Consider the following 20750-nt stretch of genomic DNA (forward strand, 5'->3'; position numbering starts at 1 on the left):
AAGCTACACAGAGAAGCCCTGTCTCAAAAAACAAAAAACAAAAACAAAACAAAGCAAACAAAAAACAACAACAAAAAATGAATATATGTATATTCTTCTCTCTCTCTCTCTCTCTCTCTCTCTCTCTCTTGTTTGTTTTCAGTTTCTCTGTGTAGCTTTGATGCCTTTCCTGGAACTCACTCTGTAGACCAGGTTGGCCTGGAACTCACAGAGATCCTTCTGCCTCTGCCTCACACTTGATGGGATTAAAGGCGTGTGCCACCACCGTCTGGCTGTATATTCCTTTTTTTGGGGCAGGGGTTGGTTTTTCAAGACAGGGTTTCTCTGTGAAACAGTTCTTGGCTCTCCTGGAACTCACTTCTTAGACCAGGCTGACCTGGAACTCAGAGATCTGTTTGCCTCTGCCTCATGAGTGCAGGGATTAAAGGTGTGCACCACTATTCTCTGCTCAAATTATGACTAATGTTTCTTTGATTAAGTTTTCTTCGATTAAATAGTTCAGTGTGTGTGTGTGTGTGTGTGTGTGTGTGTGTACGTACATAATTCCTTCTTTTCTGTCTCTCTCTGAGACAAGGTCTCACTAGGTGGTCTTACTTGCCCTGCGGCTCACTTGGTTTCACTCCTGGAGAGATTGATTGTCTCTGCCTCCAGAAGGATAGGGCTACAGGTATACACCTAGCTTAGCATGTATTCTTGTGTGTGTGTGTGTGTTTGTGTGGGTATGTGTATATGTGTACATGTGGGTATTTGTGCATTCACATAGGTGGAGAAGCCAGAAGTGTCTTCCTTTATTACTTTCTATTTTATTTACTTTTGTCGAGATGGGGAGTCTGTCACTGAACATGGAGCTCATGGATTCAGCTAGAGTGGCTCCAAGGGTATTCATCCATCTGCTCCCAAGTGTTGGAGTTACAGACTATGCCCCATGCCCACCTTTGTACTTGGGTGCTAGGGATTCAGACACAAGCCCCCAAGCTTACACATCAGTCCCTTTACTTACTGAGCCACCTCCTCCACCCATCACAATTTCATTATCCATTTAGCTGCTGATGGCCACTTTGACCTGATTCTTGGCTATTGTAATTAGTGGCACGCGTGCACACACACACACACACACACACACACACACACACACACACACACACGCAGTAATTAAAAGTCTTCCAATCAAAATGCCCAGGGCCAGAAGGATTCAACCCAGAATTATTCCAGACCTTCAGAGAAGAATGGATGTGAATATTCCTCATTAATTCTGTAAAATGGGAACTGGAGAAGCATTTCCTATTTTTCACAAAGGTACTATTATCTGTCTGATACCTAAGCCACACAAAGACCCAACAAAGAAAGAGAATTACACACCAATTTCCCTTGTGAACATAGATGCGAAAATTCTCAATAAAATACTTGCAAACTGATTCCAAGAACACATTAATAAGATAGTCAATTTTGATCAAGTTGGTGTCACCCCAGAGATGCAAGAATGGTTAGACATATATAAATCAATAAAAGTACTCCACTACACAAACAGACTGAAAGACAAAAACCACAGGATCAGGCCAGGCAGTAATGGAGCACACCTTTAATCCCAGTACTCACTCAGGAGACTGAGGCAGGCAGATCTCTGAGTTCCAGGCCATCCTGGTCTTCAAGCAGTTCCAGGCAGTTACAACAGAGAAACCCTGTGTGGAAAACAAAACAAAGCAAAACAAAACAAAAACATATGATCTTCTCAGAAACAGAAAAGGCCTTTGGCAAATCTAATATCCCTTCATGATAAAAGTCATGGACAGACTATGGATATAAGGGACATAAGGCAAAAAAACCAAACAAACAAAAACCAAAACAAAGGCAGTTTTCAGCAAGCCCATAGCCAATACCAACCTAAATGGAAAGAAACTCAAAGTATTTCCATTAAAATCAGGGACTAGACAAGGCTGTCTGCTCTCCTCACACATATTCAACATAGAACTTGAAGTCTTGGCTAGGGCAATAAGACAACTGAAGGAGATCAAGGGTATGCAATAGGAAAGGAGGAAGTCCAAGATATCAAAAGTTATTTGCAGATGTTATGATTTAACACATAAAAGACCCTAAAACTCCCCCAGGAAAATCGTGCAGCTGGTAAACATTTTTAGTAAAGTGACAGTGTACAAAATTAACACACAAAAATCAGTAGCCTTTCTATATAGAAATGACAAACAGATAGAGAAAGAAATCAGGGAAATAGCATCTTTCACAATAGCCTAAAAAAAAAAAAATCTGAAGATAACTCTAACCAAGCAGATGACAAATTTGTATAATATCCTAGATTGTTGTTTGGCTCTTGCCCCCCACCCCCAACTCCCAAATAAATCACACTCAGAGGCTTATTCTTAATGATGAATGCCTAGCCTTAACTTGGCTTAGTTTCTACCCAGCTTTCCTTTACCCATCTATCTTTTACCTCTGGGCTTTTCCTTCTCTCTGGCTTCTATAAATCTTACTCTTACTCCATGACTGGCTGTGTAGCTGGATGGATGGATGGCCTCTGGAGTCCTCCTCCTCTGGCTTCCAGATCTTCCATCTCCCCTCAGTTTTTTCCTTCTGTATATACTTTCTCCTGCCAGCCCCGCCCATCCTTTCTCCTGCCTTGCTATTGGCTAGTTCTTTATTAGACCATCAGGTTTGTTTTTTTCTTTTTCTTTTTGTTTTTCGAGACAGGGTTTCTCTGTAGCTTTGGAGCCTGTCCTGAACTAGCTCTGTAGACCAGGCTGGCCTCAAACTCACAGAAATCCATCTGCCTCTGCCTCCCGAGTGCTGGGATTACAGGTGCACGCCACCACCGCCCCGCCCTCATCAGGTGTTTTACACAAGCACAGTAACACAGCTTCACAGAGTTAAACAAATGCAACATGAACAAAAGTAACACACCTTAAAATATCCTACTACAGTATAACCAGGCTGAAGAGATGGCTAAGCAGTTAAGAGCACTGGATGCTCTTTCAGAGGACCCGGGTTCAATTCCCAGCATCCACATGGCAGCTCACAACTGTCTGTAGCTCCAGCTCCAGGAACTCTGACACCCTCACGTAGACATACGTGTAGGCAAAACACTAATGCAATAAAATTAAAGTTAAAAAACTGGCACAATAAAACATTTAAGATGTTTAATAAAGAAACTGAAGAACACACCAGAAGGTGAGGATCTTCAGTGCTCATAGATCAATGTGATTAACATAGTGAAAATGGCCGTCCTTCAGAGAGCAATCCACAGATTCAACTTAATCCCATCCAAATTCTAACACAACTCTCAATAAATTGAATAAATAATTTTCAGTTTCATGGAAACAAAAAAAAAAAAATGTCCAGAATAGCTAAAACAATTCTGAATAATAAAAGAATTACTGGAGGTATCACCATCTCAGATTTCAAGCTGTAATACAGAATTTATATCTATATCTATGTATATAGATATATATAGATATAGATATATAGAGAGAGTGACGATTAATAGATGAGACCTTGTGAAGCTGAAAGCTTCTGTATGGCAAAGGACGTCATCATTTGTTCAAAGCAGCAGGCTACAAAAGGGGAAAAGATTTTTACCAACTCCACATCTTATATATAAAGAACTAAAAAAACTGAATATCAAGAAAATAATCAAGCCTGGTGTAGTGGCGCATGTCTTTAATCCTAGGGCTCAGGAGGCAGAGGCAGGCGGGTCTCTGTGACTTTGAGGTCTACATAGAGAGTTCCAGGACAGCCGGAGCTACATAGAGAGACCTTGTCTCAAAAAAAGAAAGAATAGGCTTGAGGGATAACTCAGTGGTTAAGAGCACTGATTGCTCTTCTAGAGGACCGGGTTTCAATTCCTGGCATCCACATGGCAGCTCACAATTGTCTGTAACTCCAGTTTTAGGGGACCTGATACCCATGGCAAAACACCAATGAACATTAAAAAAAAAAAAGCCAATGGTGGTGGCGTACACCTTTAATCCCAACACTTGGAAAGCAGAGGCTGGTGGATCTAAGTGAGTTCGAAGCCAGCCTGATCTACAAAGTGAGTTCCAGGACAGCCAGAAATGTTACACAGAGAAATCCTTTCTTGAAAAAGAACAAAACAAAACAAAAAAACAAAAAACAAAAACAAAAAAGACAGAAAGGAAGAAAGAGGTACAGAACTAACTAGAGAGTTGTTGAAGCATAAACAGCCGAGAAACACTTGTAGAAATCCTCAACATCCTTATCCTTCAAGGAAATGCAAGTTAAACCTGCTTTGAGATTTCATGTTACATCATCAAGAATGGCCCAGATCAATAAAACTAATAAAAGAAATGGCAGCTCCCGCTGTGGAGGATGTGGGAAGGGAACGTTCATCCCTTGTGGATGGGAATGCAAACTTGTACAGCCACCATGGAAATCAGTGTGGTGAGTCCTCAGAAGATCTGGCTATACCACCCTTAGGGTCTTCATCTTACTAGAGATTCTCACCCATGTTCACTGTTGCTCCATTCCTAATAGTCCCAAACTGGAAACAGCCTAGATGTCCATCTACTGATAATTAAAATGTGGTATATTTACACATTAGAAAATTAAATTATTCAACTCTTAAAAAAATTTCTGAAACTCACAAGTAAATAGATAAGAGCTAGAAAACATATTCCGAGTGAGATAACCCAGACCCCAAAAGACAAATATGGTACCCTTTTTCTGATATGTGGATATTAGCTTTTTTGTTTGTTTGTTTTGCTTTGTGTTCTGAGACAGGTCTTCTCTGTAGCTTTGGAGCCTGTCCTGGATCTCGCTCTGTAGACCAGGCTGGCCTCGAACTCAGAGATCCACCATCCCCTGCCTGCTGAGTGCTGGGATTGAAGTCGTGCGTAGCCATGGTTAGAGGTGCACACCTTTAATTCAGGAGGCAGATGCAGGAAGAGTTCTGTGAATTTGAAATCAGCTTGGTCTACTTAACAAGTTCTAGGACAGTCAAGGTTACATGTAAGACAACCCCCCCCCCACTCCCCATCTCAACAAATGGGGGCTGGAGAGATAGTTCAGCCATTAAGATCACTGACTGCTTTTCCAGAGGACCTGGGTTCAATTCCCAGCAACCACGTAGAAGCTCACAACTGCCTGTAACTCCAGCTCCAGGGGATCTGACACCCTCACAGACATCCATGTAGGTAAAACACCAGTGCACATAAAATAAAATAAAAATAAAAAAAGTCATTTAAAAACAACAACAACAACAAAAACAGGGTTGGGGATTTAGCTCAGTGGTACAGAGCTTGCCTAGCAAGCGCAAGACCCTGGGTTCGATCCTCAGCTCAAAAACAAAACAAAACAAAACAAAAAAAAACAGCTGGGAAGGCGTTGGTGGCACACGCCTTCAATCCCAACACTTGGGATGTTGAGCCAGGCAGAACTCTGTGGGTTCAGGGGCCAGCCTGGTCTACAGAGCGAGATCCAGAACAGGCACCAAAACTACACAGAGAAACTCTATAGTGATATTTTATTTGTATTGAAATGTGATTTTATTTGTATGTTAATTAAGTTGCCTTGGGTCAGAGCAAGCCATAGTAGAGGTCAGGTGGTGGTGGCGGATGCTAGGTGGATCTCTGTGTGTTCAAGGATACAGCCAGCATGGAGACACACACCTTTAATCTCAATACCAACCATAAAAGACCTGGAGGTCTATATACAGACAGGCAGTGATGAGGAGGTCATGTGGCTGGGTTTACAACCAATGAGAAGGCAGAACAGAAAGTCTATAAAAAGAAAACACACACAGAAGTAGGTCTCTTGCAGAGAGGAAAGACAGAGCTGCAGTGAAGGGTAAGGTTTTCAGCTCTCAGCTATTGCTCTGACCTCTTGGCTTTTAACTCTGCAGTTGGCTCTGTGTTTCTTATTTAACAAGACCGTTACATCTATAAAACTCCTCTGTCTCGAAAAACCAAAATACAAAAAAAAAAAAAAAAAAAAAAAAAGCCAAAGCAACAAACAAACAAACCCCAAATAACACCCTTCCACCCTGGGGGGATTAACAGCAACAAACAAGGATGGTGTGTAGGAGCTGCAGCAGATGGGTGAAGGGAAAGCATGATCAGAATATATTCTATAAAAAAAAAAGTTACAATAATCAAGGATGTGCTGATTGGAGGTACCTCAGGAAGCCAGCTGACCTAGCTACCAGAGGAGTGGTACAGCTGGACCATGTGGGAGTTCTGCTTTTCATTTTTTTTTTCTGAGACAGGGTTTCTCTGTGTAGCCCTGGCTGTCCTGGAATTCACTCTGTAGCCCAGACTGGCCTCAAACTCACAGAGATCCGCCTGTCACTGCCTCCAGAGTGCTGGGATTAAAGAAAGGCGTGTGCCACCACCGCCTGGCCTGCTTTTCATTTTTATTAAGGTTTTTATTAGCATAGACTAAGTACATGTAATAATGTGTCTGTGGCATTGTCACGCATTTATATAGTGTGTTTTGGTCACAGCTCCCCCATTGCCTCTGTCTCTTCCCATTTCCTCTGATCCCATTCCTGTTACCAATCTGTCTTGGTTGTACTTCATTCTTCATGTTCTGTGACATAGTAGATTTAATTAGAACTACTCACAGTGGCATAAGTGACTTTTATTTAATGGGAGTCAGGGCAATCTACCATGACTGAAGAAAATGTGCCTTCCCACAACCGTCACCTAGGGACTGGCAGGACCTGTGAGTCTTTCTCCCCTGCTAGTGGAAAGGTTATAGTTTTGTTGTTATTTTCAAAAAGTAGAACCCCCACTTCCGGAGAGGGTTTCTCTGTTCCTGGTTGTCCTGGAACTCCGTCTGTAGACCAGACTGATCTCTAACTCAGAGACTGCTTCTGCCTCCTGAGTATTAGGATTAAAGGTGTGGACCACCACTGCCTGGAAAAAAAATTTCTATGATGTGTCTGTGTATAGGTATGTTCAAATGAGTGCAGATGCCCAAGTAGCCAGATGAGGATGGAGTTGGAGTTACTGACAGTTGTGAGCCATTTAACATGGATGCTGGGACCTGAACTCTGTTCCTCTGCAAAAGCAGTATGTATTCTTTTTTTTAAAAAATTAATTAATTTATTTTTCTATTATCAGCTTGTACAGTATAAATTCTTATCCTAATAGTGAAATGTTTGCTTGAGGCTTGCCCAGTAATTGAGTAAAACCAAAACTTATTATAAGCCACAGTCATCCTAGGGTCCCCCCTGCTATATAGCCTTCTGGTTCTGTGGGTTGCAGTCTGATTGTTCTTTGCTTTCTATCTAGAATCCACTTGTGAGTGAGTACATACCATGTTTGTCCTTCTGGTTTTGGGTTACCTCACTCAGGATGATATTTTCTAGTTCCATCCATTTGCCTGCAAATTTTCTTAATCCATTCTTCAGTGACGGGCATCTAGGTTGTTTCCAGGTTCTGGCTATTACAAATAGTGCTGCTATGAACATAGTTGAGCATGCATCTTTGTGGTATGATTGAGCATTCCTTGGGTATATGCCTAAGAGTGGTATGGCTGGGTCTTGAGGTAGATCGATTCCCAATTTTCTGAGAAACCGCTGTACTGATTTCCACAGTGGTTGTACAAGTTTGCATTCCCACCAGCAGTGGAGGAGTGTCCCCTTTATTCCACATCCTCTCCAACATTGACTGTCATTAGTGTTTTTGATCATAGCCATTCTGACATGTGTAAGATGGTATCTCAGAGTCATTTTGATTTGCATTTCTCTGATGATTAAGGATGTTTGTAGATGTAACCGACTTGTTAAATAAGAAACACAGAGCCAATTGCAGAGTTAAAAGCCAAGAGGTCAGAGCAATAGCTGAGAGCAGAAAACCTTACCCTTCACTGCTGCTCTGTCTTTCCTCTCCTCAAGAGACCTACTTCCTGTCTTTTTCTCTTTTGTATAGACTTTCTGTTCTGCCTTCTCATTGGTTGTAAACCCAGCCACATGACCTCCTTGTCACTGCCTGTCTGTATATAGACCTCCAGGTCTTTTATGGTTGGTATTGAGATTAAAGGTGTCTCCATGCTGGCTGTGTCCTTGAACACACAGAGATCTGCCTAGCTCTGCCTCCCAAGTGCTGGGATTAGAGGCGTACACCACCACCACCCAGCTTCTGCTATGGTTTGCTCTGACCCCAAGGCAACTTTATTAATATACAAATAAAATCACATTTCAGTACAAATAAAATATCACTATAGATGTTGAGCATTTCTTTAAATGTTTTTCAGCCATTTGTGATTCTTCTTTTGAGAATTCTCTGTTTAGCCCATTTTTTAATTGGATTGTTTTGATGTCTAATTTCTTGAGTTCTTTATATACTTTGGAGATCAGTCCTCTGTCAAATGTGGGGTCGGTGAAGGTCTTTTCACATTCTGTAGGCTGTCTTTTTGTCTTATTGACCATGTCTTTTTTTTTTTTTTTTTTTTGGTTTTTCAAGACAGGGTTTTTCTGTGTAGCTTTGTGCCTTCCCTGGAACTTGCTTTGGAGACCAGGCTGGCCTCGAACTCACAGAGATCCGCCTGCCTCTGTCTCCCGAGTGCTAGGATTAAAGACCTGCGCACCAATGCCCGGCCGACCGTGTCTTTTGCCGTGCAAAAGCTTCTCAGTTTCAAGAGGTCCTATTTATTAATTGTTGTGCTCAGTGTTTGTGCTCTTGGTGTTATATTTAGGAAGTGGTCTCCATTAGGAAGTGGTCTCCAGTGCCAATGCGTTCAAGAGTACTTCCTACTTTCTCTTCTATTAAATTTAGTGTAACTGGGTTTATGTTGAGGTCTTTGATCCACTTGGACTTGAGTTTTGTGCATGGTGACAGATATAGATCTATTTGCAATCTTCTGCATGTTGACATTCAGTTATGCCAGCTAGTATGTATTCTTAACTGCTAAACTATCTCTCCAGTCCATTGTCTTAGAGTATTTTTTCTTAATTTATTTTATGTGCATGGGTGTGAAGGTGTCAGATTCCCTGGAACTGGAGTCACAGACAGTTGTGAGTAACCATGTGGATGCTGGGAATTGAACCCAGGTCCTCTGAAGAACAGCCAGTCCTCTTAACCACTGAGCCATCTCTCAGGCCCCTTGTCTTAGTATTTTGAGGAGACTGCATACTAATTTTCAGAGTGTTTGGCCTGATTTACATTTCAACTGAAAGGATCAAGCAGATGCCATAACAAGCTGCTCAGTCTTCTCCCGGAGATCAGGCCTCAATTTCAGTCTCCTGAGACTTGAAGAAGCAGTTTCTAGGAGGGCTATGACATAGTCCTTTCAGTAGCTCCCTTTCTGCACGTACTCTGGCTGCTCAAGGTTCAGCCAATTCTTTACTGTCTGGGACCCCTCATCAACTTAGAGCTACATGTATGGGTCAATGAGAAGGTGGGAGGCCAGTCAGCCTCCATGGCAGCTCAAGGACAGAGCCTGGGCCACTGAGTCAGCCACAGTCAGTATGTGCTAGCCCAGCCAGCCCCTATGGCGGCAACTCAAGGACAAAGCCTGGGACTTGTCCAGGCCTGCCCCAAAATGGTAACTGTAACCCCCAACCAGTAAATTCAAAGGTTACACACCCTCACCCAATCATATGACGCCAAAGCTTGTACCACCCTGTTTGCCGGTTTTCCCTTTAAAAAACCCTCACTGTGAGAGCTCTGGGCTGTCCTCCTTCACCTGCCTAGCCAATGTGTTGGATGAGGACCAAGCCCAGGTTTGCTTGTTACCAATAAACCCCTGTGTGTTTTGCATCAGATATTGGCTCTGTGGAGGTCTTGCTTGAGGGTCTGGAGATGTGGCCACAACACAACCAACAGAGTATAAGATCCCTCCATCATCACCAGCTTGTTTTTTTTTTTTTTTTTTTTTTTTAATTTATGATGACAGCTATTCTTACTGGTGTGAGATGAAATTTCAATGTCAATTTTTGATGCATGTCCTGGATCTTGCTTTGTAGACCAGGCTGACCTTGAACTCACAGAGATCTTCTTGGTTCTGCTTCCCGAGTGCTGGGAATAAACGCGTGGGCCACCTCCACTGACTGGCGATGATAGTTGTTTTTAGCTATGTATTATTTGGGTGAACTAGGAATTAAGTTTGTACATGAGAACAGCATAGTTGCACTATTAGTCTCTGCGAAGGGTTATTGAATTGGATTTCAATGTTGATTGGCCCTGGGTCACTACCTCCCTATAGAGCATTTGTGGGCACTGGCTAGGACTTTACTGACCTTAACAGTGGTGGCTTCCTTTAGTAGAGAGAGGGCTGTTCAGTAGCTCCCCCCCACCCACAGAGACTCACTCCCTGTGAGCCCCAATACATTTAGGTGGTCAGAAGCCTTGGGTCTTACAGGCTGCCTTTTGACTCCCAGGACCTGCTGCGGTCAGCGGTCACCGGAAGACTCTGGATAAGCAAAGGGTGTACAGGGACCTCCTGGCCCTCTGAGCAAGCCAAGTCGACCTTCGTGGGTGTGGGCACCAAGGACCCCAGGAGACATTTGCGGTTAGGATGCCTGGGCTTTTTTAAAAGTCAGAACCACGCAGGCTTTCCTACATCCCAGACCGTGGAGCTAGCAGTCTTTGGGGACTAAACCTTATAGACTTGGGCTATTCTGCATAGATGAAGACCAAGGGACGCAAACAGATGGAAGAGGCGAGGCGTAGGCCACCTGACCCGGGTAGGTGGTGACCGTGTCGGTGGGTTCTGAAGGGTCAGGGTCAGGCTCCAAACGCAGCATTCTTCCGTTTGGGGGCTAGGCATAGGCATGTGATAGAGAACAGAGTCCCTGTTCCACAGGGTGTGCGGGGCAAGTATTTCGAGATGAGGTTGCCGTCGCCCCGTTCTGGCACCTGGGTCGGGATCCGGTCGGCGTCCTGGTTAGGGCTCCCAGGGTCTCCCGTGCGCCCCTCCCCCATTACGCTGTCCAGCAGCGGCCGGGCCCTCTCTGTACTCAGACCTCTCCTCGGCTCCGCCCCGCCCCAGGGCCCCGCCCCCAACGAGGCCCCGCCCCCAACGAGGCCCCGCCCCACGAGGGTCCGCCCCGTTGCCTGCCCATTCAGATGTGGGTCAGGGGTGAGCGGGTGGAGCTGACGTCACAAGCTTCCAAGATGGCGCGGAGCGGGCGTCTGTGAGCGGCGCTCTGGGCGCGCTGGGCGGGGAGCCGAGCGGGGCCGGCGGCGGGCGGACAGGGCAGGCGCGTGCGGCGCAGGCCGGGCGCCGAAGACCGGGGGCCGCTGGCAGGCACATGAGGTAAGCCGTGTCCTCGAGTGAGGGGGGCGCGGGCCGGGCGCGCTCCCGAAGAGGGGGGCGTGGGCGCGCGTGGGACGAGGCGCGCGCACGGCCCCTAGTCCTGAACCGAGGCGCACGCGGGACCCCGGACGGCCGGGGCTTTGTGGCCCAGGTGCCCGGCGGGTTGCGGCCAGCATGGGACTCCGGGCACAAAGCCCCCAGGGCCGCGCCAGTCTTGGGGCGCGAGTCTGTGGTGCGGGGGTCGACCGGGTAGCGGGCGCCGGCTCTTTGTGCCTTTTCATTAGCAATCTAATCCGAACGGCGTCGGGCGAGCTGTGCTGCCTGACAGGCGGGCGGACTCCCATTATGCAAAGGGCTGTGCGCCTGCGGCTGCCCCTAGCTGGAAGGTTTGACGATTTCCAGAACCGCGCTTGTGTATGGTCTGCTGTCCTTTTCCTCTAGTCCCCTTCCTGGCTTGGAGACTGGCCGTGGCAGGGACACACACGGCTTGGAGGGCCCGGCTCCGTGGCTGGGTGGGCTTTCTGCCCTGCCCCCAGACCTTTGCTGTAGGCAGCCGCCTGGCAGGAAGAGAGATGGGCTTGGGGGAGGGGGTCGGGTGGCAAGAGGAAGGGACTGGCTGGCTCAGGGAGTGAGCTGAGGGGCCCTAGCTTGTCATTCTCTGTTTATCTTCCAAAATGGTTCATTCATATGCACACAGGTCTGGGTGTGTGTGCTGGGAGAAATGCCTCTCCCAGGGGGGCACTGACTTAACGTACTTGGAGGGATTGAGGCCAGATAATACTCCCAGCAGCCCCACCCAGCACAGTTTCGGACTGCCTCGAGACGAGAGTCCAGAGCTGATCCCGGCTGGCCGGAGAGATTTAGAAGTTATTTACTTATGTCTTCTGCCTCCCTCTTCACGGTGTCTTTTCTAGTTATAATTGTCAGGCGCATTTGGAAAGCTGTTACAGGCCCCTCAGTCCCAAACAGCAGGAGGGGTGGAACACGGAGAGGCCACCCCCTCTGACATATGTGGCGGTGGGGGAGGGGCGGTTCCTTGCCTATAGGAATCCTGTGGCTGTGGATTGTTTCTGGGGTTTTGTTAGCTGCGTCTTTTGCTCCTAGCGCAGGGAGATCAGGCAGGTAGTGGAGGGGTTCACCTTCTAGTCTGAACTTGGGATTTCCCGTCTGGGACACAGGATGGAGAGGTGGAGCCAAATCCTAGAGGGATGCCGAATTTGTTATTGCTTCTGATTCTTCCTGGCCTTGCCTCTCCCCTGTTCTTATCTTCCTGTATCTGGAATCTGTGGCTTTCAAACAGACATTTTTAGGATTGTAGGCTATGTGACCACTTTGTAGACCTGGCTCAAGGAGAAAAAGTATGCTGGGTGGAGCAGAGCTTCTGGAGTAGTCTGAAATAAAGCAGATGGGCCAGCCTGGTCTCTAGAGATGTGGCAGCAGAGCCCTTCAGACTAGGTTTTTTTTTTTTTTTTTTTTTTTTCCCAGGAAGTCATATTGCCTGCAGGTGATCTTTCTGCCCTGTGCAGTTAAAGTTCTAATGAAAACCTACAAGCTTTTTCTGGAAAAGCTGAGAAGAGTCTTTGCCTTTGCCTACCTGCTTGCAGTGAGTGGGGTCAGTGCTCTTTGCTCAGCCTTCCGCCTGGCTCTCAGCTTTTTACAGTGTAGTTGTTAGGTGTTGGAGAGTGCTTGTCGACCAGCTTCTCTGGCTGCTTGAATGCTGCTATGTGCCCAGAATTCCTTCTGCTGTGTTTTCCTGCCAGTTGTTGGGACTTGTATATTATTATTAGTCACTGAGCTTTTATGAGCAATTCCTGAAAAGAAAAATCTTCTCTGATTGCTGGCTTCACATAGAGGAAAAAGCAGCTTGAGAGAGCAAGCCCTGCCTTGAATTAAAGGAGAGCCAAAATGATTTGCTGTAATTCCTGGAAGGAGGAGATGAAGTGCAGGCGGGCAGAGGTGAAGTATTCCATTCTGCCACGGAGTGCCTGCTCTGAGGACAGGTAGGCAGGATGCCTTCCTCACTTCCTGGTCTTGCCCTAGCCTTTTTCACAAGCTGCAATCCTAGATTAATCCTCACATAGTGTTTTCTTTCCACATATCAAATTTCTCATTTTGTTAGTAAGCACAGCCTCTGATCCACTTGAAGTCAGCTGTTGTGGACAGAGAGCAGTAGGGTTTGCATTATTGAGCTGCAGGGAATGCTATGCAATCTTCCTGTGAGTCTTTATTGCCTATCAAGGTCAGGCTTGAGGGAGTGGGGTTAGGACATGAAATATCCTTTTCCTTTTAACTGGAGTTGGAGTTTGTTAAGAGGTGTTATTATTTTATTCATTTCCCTGTATGTATGTAGATAGGTAGTCTACTAGAGGTCAGAGGGACACCTGACAGGCATTGATACTCTTCTTCCATGATATGGGTCCTGGGGATCAAAGTTAAGTCAGAAGGCTAGTCAGCAAGCACTTTAACCCACTGAGCCATCTCTCTGGCCCAAGAAATTATTTTGAGAGAGAGAGTCTAACTATGTAGACCAAGCTTGCCTAGATTTACCTGCTTCTGCCTCCAGAGTGCTGGGATTAATGTCAGGTGCCACTATGACCTTTTTTTAAATAACAAAGGGTTGAAAATCTGGGCAGTGGTGGCACACCTGAAGAGGTGGGCAGATCTTTGTGGGTACAAGAAAGTGAGTTCCTGGACAGCCAGGGCTGCGGAAAGTAATCATGTCTCGAAAAACAAACAAAAAACCCAAACAAACAAACAAAAGCCCAATAAACCCAAAGATGAGTACTACTCTTTCAGAGGACCCAGGTGACTCACAACCACATATAACCTCAGTTTCAGGGAACGTGGGGTAGGCCTCCAAAGACACTGAACACTAATGAGGTCCTTGCATATAAAGGTAAAACAACAACAACACGGGAACAAGGTCTTTATAGTACACACTGGCCTGCAAAGTCAACAGATACCATCTGCTGTAAATTTTTCCTTTCCTGAAACTCACAAGGTAGATCAGGAATGTACAGAGATTCATCTGCCTCCCAATCCTGAGTGCTGGGATTAAAAGTTTGTGACAGTGAACTAGGCTTCTGAGAAATTTTAATGCAATTTTTTAACCCTAGGATTAAGAGAAAGAAAGATGCTGGGCGGTGGTGGCGGCGCACCTTTTATCCCAGCACTTGGGAGGCAGAGCCAGGCAGATCTTTGTGAGTTCAAGACCAGCCTGGTCTATAGATTGAGTTCCAGGACAGGCTCCAAAACTACACAGAAACCCTGTCTCAAAAAAGACATTCAGGAAGAAAGTAAGACACTCCTGATTGTGAGCTGCTTCGAGCCAAGAGGTACCTTTTGATCAGCAGCTCCTGAAAAGGGGCTGTTTTTGGAAACTGAGAGGAGTGAGAAGGAATAAATAAAGTTCAGTTTACCTAGGGGACTCATGTCTCTGCCCTTTTTAGTTGGTCTGTTGACCTTGAGGTGTCGGTTTCACCCATCCCTGCTCTTGTCCACTGAGATTGAAGGCTGCTGCCTCCTGAGTCTGATCACTAGGAGGGTGTGGGCTAGAAGGAAGTGCTATTTCTTTGAAGAGGTTTCTTGGAGCCTGGCTAAGCAGGGCATCTGCAGGTCAGTTTGGGGGTGGTGGTGACTAGACTTGCTTAGAAGGTCTCAGTGTGCCTGGTTCTGCAGTTCATTCTGCTGCATGCAACCTTGGGTAATGATGACGGTCCTCTTACCACCCACCCCATGTCTTAAGATAGAGACAGCTTGAATGTCCACTTGTGACTATAAGAGGGTTGGCACAGGCACAGTGGCGTGGCATACATAGTGGGAGGAGCCATTTGTAGACTGAAGGAGGGCTCTGGATGCATGCTAGGTTTTGTTTTTTCATGACAGGGTCTCTCAGTGTAATAACCTTGGCTATCTTGGAACTCACAGAGATCCACCTGCTGCTTCCTCCCGAGTGTTGGGATTAAAGATGTGTGCTACCACAGCCTGCATCATGCTAGGTTCTTGTTGGTAGAGTCCAGGGATTTTATTTCTTCTTCTTCTTCTTTTTCTTCTTTTTTTTTTTTTTTTTTGGTTTATTTCGAGACAGGATTTCTCTGTGTAGCTTTGCGCCTTTCTTGGAACTCGCCTTGTAGACCAGGCTGGCCTCAAACTCACAGAGATCTGCCTGGCTCTGCCTCCCGAGTGCTGGGATTAAAGGCGTGCGCCACCAGCGCCCGTTATTTTTTCTTTTGCATTTGTTATGTGTGTGTTTGCCACTGTGGGAACTGTTGATGCTCTCTTTCCACTTTGTGGGTCCCAGAGATTGAACTCAAATTGTCAGGCTTGGCAGTGGGCACCTTTACCTGTCTTGCTATCCCTGTTTTTGTTTGAGATAAGGTCTTATGCTCCTGCCTCAGCCTTCCAGAGTGTTGCAATTATAGTGTACCCCTTCTTGGGTAGCTGAGATGCGGGTTTTTTTTCCTTTCTTTTCTTTTTTGGTTTTCCGAGACAGGGTTTCTCTGTGTAGCTTTGGTGCCTTTCCTGGAACTCACTTGGTAACCCAGGCTGGCCTCGAACTCACAGTGCTGGGACTAAAGGTGTGAGCCACCACCGCCCGGCTTTTTTTTCTTTCAAAAGCAGTGGTGCTGTGAAGGATGGGCTAGGGTAATGGTCAGGTGACCCTGGGAAACATGATCTTGCAAGTGCTTGAAGCTTGGGAGCACCGCTGCCCACCAGATATTTGAGACTCTTACAAACTTTGTATTTACTCAGCCACATTTTCTAAACATTAGTCCTTAGCCCCTATGGCATATCGAAATTGTGCTGGCTTTTCTGTCCTCTGGTACCCACAGACTTGTGTACTACCACTCTGCTTTTAAGGCCTTCAGATAGGGGCATCATTCCAGTTCAGTGGGAGCCGCCTGAGACTGAGGTTGATAACTTGCTCGGGTTGCTTTGACCTGAGAGCCTTTATTATATGATGTCTGTAGATACTTGAGCTCAGACCAGGGAGGGATGGTAGAGAGCCTTTTCTCCCAGAAAGACTGGATTCTTGTTAGAAGCTTTCAAACAAGCCTGTCCAATTTGTGTATGTATGGACTGGTGGTGGCGGGGAGGGGGCGTCAAGTAAACTTGTAAGGGTTAGGGAACTGAACTAGGGAAGGGCCCTGAAGAACAGCTGCTCTCTTGAGCCTGCTGGGAAATGGTTGTGGGGAACCCTTAGTAAGCTTGATTCCCTGAAGGCCAGACACCACCACTGCCCAGGAGGCTAGGCAAAGGCAGGCCCTTTGATTGAGTAAGTGGGGAGAAGGATCCCATGACACTCTCTGGGACCTTCAGGAAGGCCACCACAACTGATGAAACGGAAGCATGGTTTGGGGCTTGAAGGAGGGGATTGAGGGTCTTCTAACCTCTAAGGTGAGAAAGGATGAGTCAGCCACTTGCATCTAGGCCAAAAGTCCCTCCTATTTCTTGTGAGTTGTTGTGTGGGTCTGGGGCCTCAGGCCTCTTTCCTAGCAGCACATATGGGTGCGCAGATGCTTTGGCTGGTAGAAGGGGCCACTGCCCTTTCCATATAGGGGTCTGAGCCCCATTGGAGTTTTCATCAACCCAGTGTAGACTCTTCCAGGTGAAGGACCCCATAATTGGAACCTTGTTCATGGTCTTTGCAGCTCCGTTGTCCTGCTGCTTGGAAGCAGATGAGTTCTTGGTGAGTAAATGAAAAGGGAGAGGGGCCTGAGATGTCAGGGTCCTATCCTTATGTGGACAAGGTGTCCATACTGTGTAGGATGATGGACTTAGGCTGCATATGAGCCTGGCACGGTTGCCTGTGTTATGCTTGACTTCAACTTTGGAGAGCTCAGTTTATCCCTAAGTAGGTCCTGTGTTTCCTGCAGTGAAGCCGTCTGTGGTCAAGTTTGAGAACCACTACCTCATCAAGTGGTATATCATCATCTTCTTCTTCCTCTTTTTTTTTTTTTTTAAAGGTTTTTTTTTTCCCCCTGGTGGAGCTGAGGATCGAACCCAGGGCCTTGCGATTGCTAGGCAAGCACTCTACCACTGAGCTTAATCCCCAACCCCTAAAGATTTATTTATTATGTATACAGTGTTCTGTATGCATGTATCACTGCAGGCCAGAAGAGGGCGCCAGATCTCATTACAGATGGTTGTGAGCCACCATGTGGTTGTTGGGAATTGAACTCAGGACTTTTGGAAGAGTAAGCAGTGCTCTTAACCTCTGAGCCATCTCTCCAGCCCCTCTTTTTTTTTTTTTTTTTTTTGAGATAAGGTTTCTCTGTGTATGTTTGGATCCTGTCCTGGAACCCACTCTGTAGGCCAGGCTGGCTGAGAACTCAGATCCACCTGCTTCTGTCTCCTGAGTGCTGGGATTAAAGGCATGCATCACCACTGCCGGGCAAGTGGTATACCTTTGTTTATAACAGAATCAGGCAAAGTAGTAAGGTTGAGTAGGCTATGCTGCTGCTTTGCGAGAGCACAGCAGGGTTATCAGTTACCCAGTGATTGAGTGGACATAGCAGATTCTTAGTCAGCAGAGGAACACTGAAGGAAAGGTGAACAGCAGGGCCTGAACATGCACTGAGGGCCTCATGCAGTGTTCTCTGTGGAGCCACCTCCTTTCCCATGCCCCAAGACTCAGTCTCACCAGCCCTGTAGCCTGTGCTTCCATAGTTGTTTGGCCTTGGCTTGGTTGCATTCTTGGGTTCCCATTGGCCTCCTTTGTAACCTGGCTTTGCCTGACATAATGGCTCTCTGACAAGCCGACTTTGGTCCCAGCTGAGATAGAACTAGATAGATAGGCACCCCTGGGAGAGACATTGGTCCTGGAGGTTGTTTCTGGGCTGCATTATATAGGCAAGGTGTGTGAAACTACTACTAAGGGACTGGAAAGAAGGGTGTGGGTGCTGTGAAAGGATGTCAGAAGCAGGGTTTCAGGCTTTGCCTCTGTGTAGGAACAACAGTGGGATGTCCTTGTGTCCGTTGTGTTTACTGAGGTTAGTGCAGTAATCGTGTGGCCGGAGTGTTAGGGAAGACTCCTGGGTACTGTCATGGTGTCCTGAATAGGAAGTGTGGTCCTTCAGAGGAGGCAGAATAGCCTAGGTAGAGGCAGTGAAGGAATGGGCTAATGGCTCAAGAGAAAGATGGTGGTAGGGACACACACAGGCAGCGACTTTTCTGCTTTGTGCCTCTTGGTAGACTAGCCTGAACAAACTGTTCTGTGAATAGAACCTGCTAATTTTGGGAGTGGTATATACCCAAGGTACACACACACATCCTTTGTATGCTTGTGCGACACATGCCTAAGTTTTTTCTAGGCTAGGAATGAAGACTTTTGTGCTTGCTAGACAGACATTCTGTTACCTGAACTACAGCCCCAAACCCCACCTTTTCCTTCTGCAGGAAGGGATGCAGGTGCTCTGGGCTCTTTACAGAGTTCCTGATAGAATGTCAGGAAGGAAGAAGGGTGGCCATTTATTTTGGGCATTTATTTTACCCTTGCTCAGACTTGTGGTAGGCGTTTTAGGCCTGAGTTTAATTCTTAGAACATACCTGTGCAGTCCTAATCATTTTATTAGTTCGTTGTACTAATGAGAGATGGTACACAGATAGGAAACGGGCAGGGCAGTTCTAGCAGTGAGCTCAGGGTGGGTGGGGTGGGGGGGTGGGTGGTGGTGGGGGGTGCTTTGCACACAGCCTGAGGGCACCTTTTTCTGAGGGGTACTTGGGCTGGAATGCCTCTTTTTCTCTTTTGAGATAGGATCCTATTGTGTAGCTCTGGCAGTCCTGGAATTCCTTATGTAGACCAGGCTGGCCTCAAACTCAGAGATGTCAGAAGCCTACCACAAGTCTGAGCAAGGGTAAGGGCCCAAAGTAAGTGGCCACACCTCTGCCTCCCGAGAGCTGGGACTAAAGGCATGCACCACTTACTTCTACCTGGCTCTTTAATTTTTAAAATTAAAATATTATTACAGTATTTTGCTCTTCCCCTCCCTCCCTCCAATGTATACCCCCCCCCCCCCCCTTGTTCTCTCTTAAATTCATGGTCTCTTTTTCTTTGTGACTGTTCATATATGTATGTGTGTAAATATATAAATACTAAGTCCATTTAGTGCTTTTACATATATGAGTTCAGGGCTCACTACTTGGAATTAAATAATCAACTGATGGGGCTGGAGAGATGTCTCAGTGGTTAAGAGCACCGGGCTGTTCTTCCAGAGGACCTGAGTTCAATTTCCAGCAACCACATGGTGGCTCACAATCATCTACAGTGGATTCTAATGCCCTCTTGTGGCATAAAGTTTTCCATGCAGATAGAGCACTCATATACAAAAAATAAACAAATCTTTATTAAATAGTCAACTGGGGGAATGGGTTATCTCTAGGGATTAATTCTCTCTCATCAGTCCTGAGTTGCCTGTAGTTTTTGTCTATCCTGTGATTTCTTCCTTCCACAACATCATGTCTGTTGGTGTTAGTCAGGTCCTGTTTAGACACTATCTCAAATAGCAGATTTCCTGGTCCTCTGGCTCTCAACAGTTTTTGCACTATGTTCCCTGAGCCTTAGATGCAGGAGTTGTTATAGATGTGTGTATCTATTGTATATGAGTACCTATCTACATTTTGACTAGTTGATTGTGACCTCCCCTTTTTTGGGGGGTGGGTGGGCAGGGTCTCACCTGAAACAGAGATCTGTCTACTTCTGCCTCCTGGAGTGCTGGGCTACCACACATGGCTCTGAGGCTTTCTTTGGTATTTTTGTTTTGTTTTAAATTTTATTTTGTGCTGGGTGGAGACAGAGGCTCATGCCTCTAATTCCAGTACCTGGGAGGTAGAGGCAAGTGAATCTCTGTGAGTTCAAGGCTAGCCTAGTCTACAAAGTGAGTTCCAGGACAGCCAGGACTGTTACATAGAGAAACCCTGTCTCAAAAAAAAAATTTTTTTGTAATTTATTTTTTTTAATCTTTACCGAGTGGTGGTGGAGAACACCTAAAGGATTAAAATCTTAACACTTGGGAGGCAGAGTCAGGCGGATTTCTGAGTTCAAGGCCAGTCTGGTCTATATGGGGGAGGTGTTCCAGGACAGCCAAGGCTACACAGAGAAACACTATCTCAAAAAAAAAAAAAGAAAAAAAAAGAAAGAAAACAAAACAAAGAATTATTTTTTTTGTATTGGGGCGGGGCAAGTGGAAGTCAGAAGACAACTTACAGGAGCAAGGTCTCCCCAGGATTGGACTCAGGTTGTCAGGCTGCTGAGTTTTGCCAGACTTTTTTTTTTTTTTTTTTTTAAATTAGTTTGTGTGTGCTAATGTATGATGTGTGTGTGTGTGTCTAGAAGTCAGGGCCACCTATAGGAGTCAGTTCTCTTCTTTCCTTGTGGATTCTGGGAACAAACTCAGGTTTGGTACAAGCATGTGCCTTTACCTGGTGAGTGAGTTAGCCATCTTGCTGGCCCACAAATGAGGGTTCTTTTCCTTTTAAAATTGCATCTTTTGCTGGGCAGTGGTGGCGCACGCCTTTAATCCTAA

The 20750-nt window shown here is 46.0% G+C and overlaps 1 protein-coding gene across 8 annotated transcripts in view; it reads left to right on the forward strand.

The window, feature by feature from the left end:
- The first annotated feature begins 11143 nt into the window (after window positions 1–11143).
- Tmem191c (transmembrane protein 191C) overlaps window positions 11144–20750 on the forward strand; it is a 36363-nt gene continuing 26756 nt past the window's right edge. For 6 of the 8 annotated variants that reach the window (XM_036195056.1, XM_036195063.1, XM_036195054.1 and 3 more), the window contains exon 1: window positions 11144–11226. The gene's annotated coding sequence lies outside the window, so the exon portion shown is untranslated. The remainder of the gene's footprint in view (window positions 11227–20750) is intronic. The other 2 variants (XM_036195055.1, XM_036195060.1) reach the window with 2 other exon arrangements.

Source organism: Onychomys torridus, chromosome 8, assembly GCF_903995425.1.
Source record: "Onychomys torridus chromosome 8, mOncTor1.1, whole genome shotgun sequence".
Classification (NCBI taxonomy): Eukaryota; Metazoa; Chordata; class Mammalia; order Rodentia; family Cricetidae; genus Onychomys; species Onychomys torridus.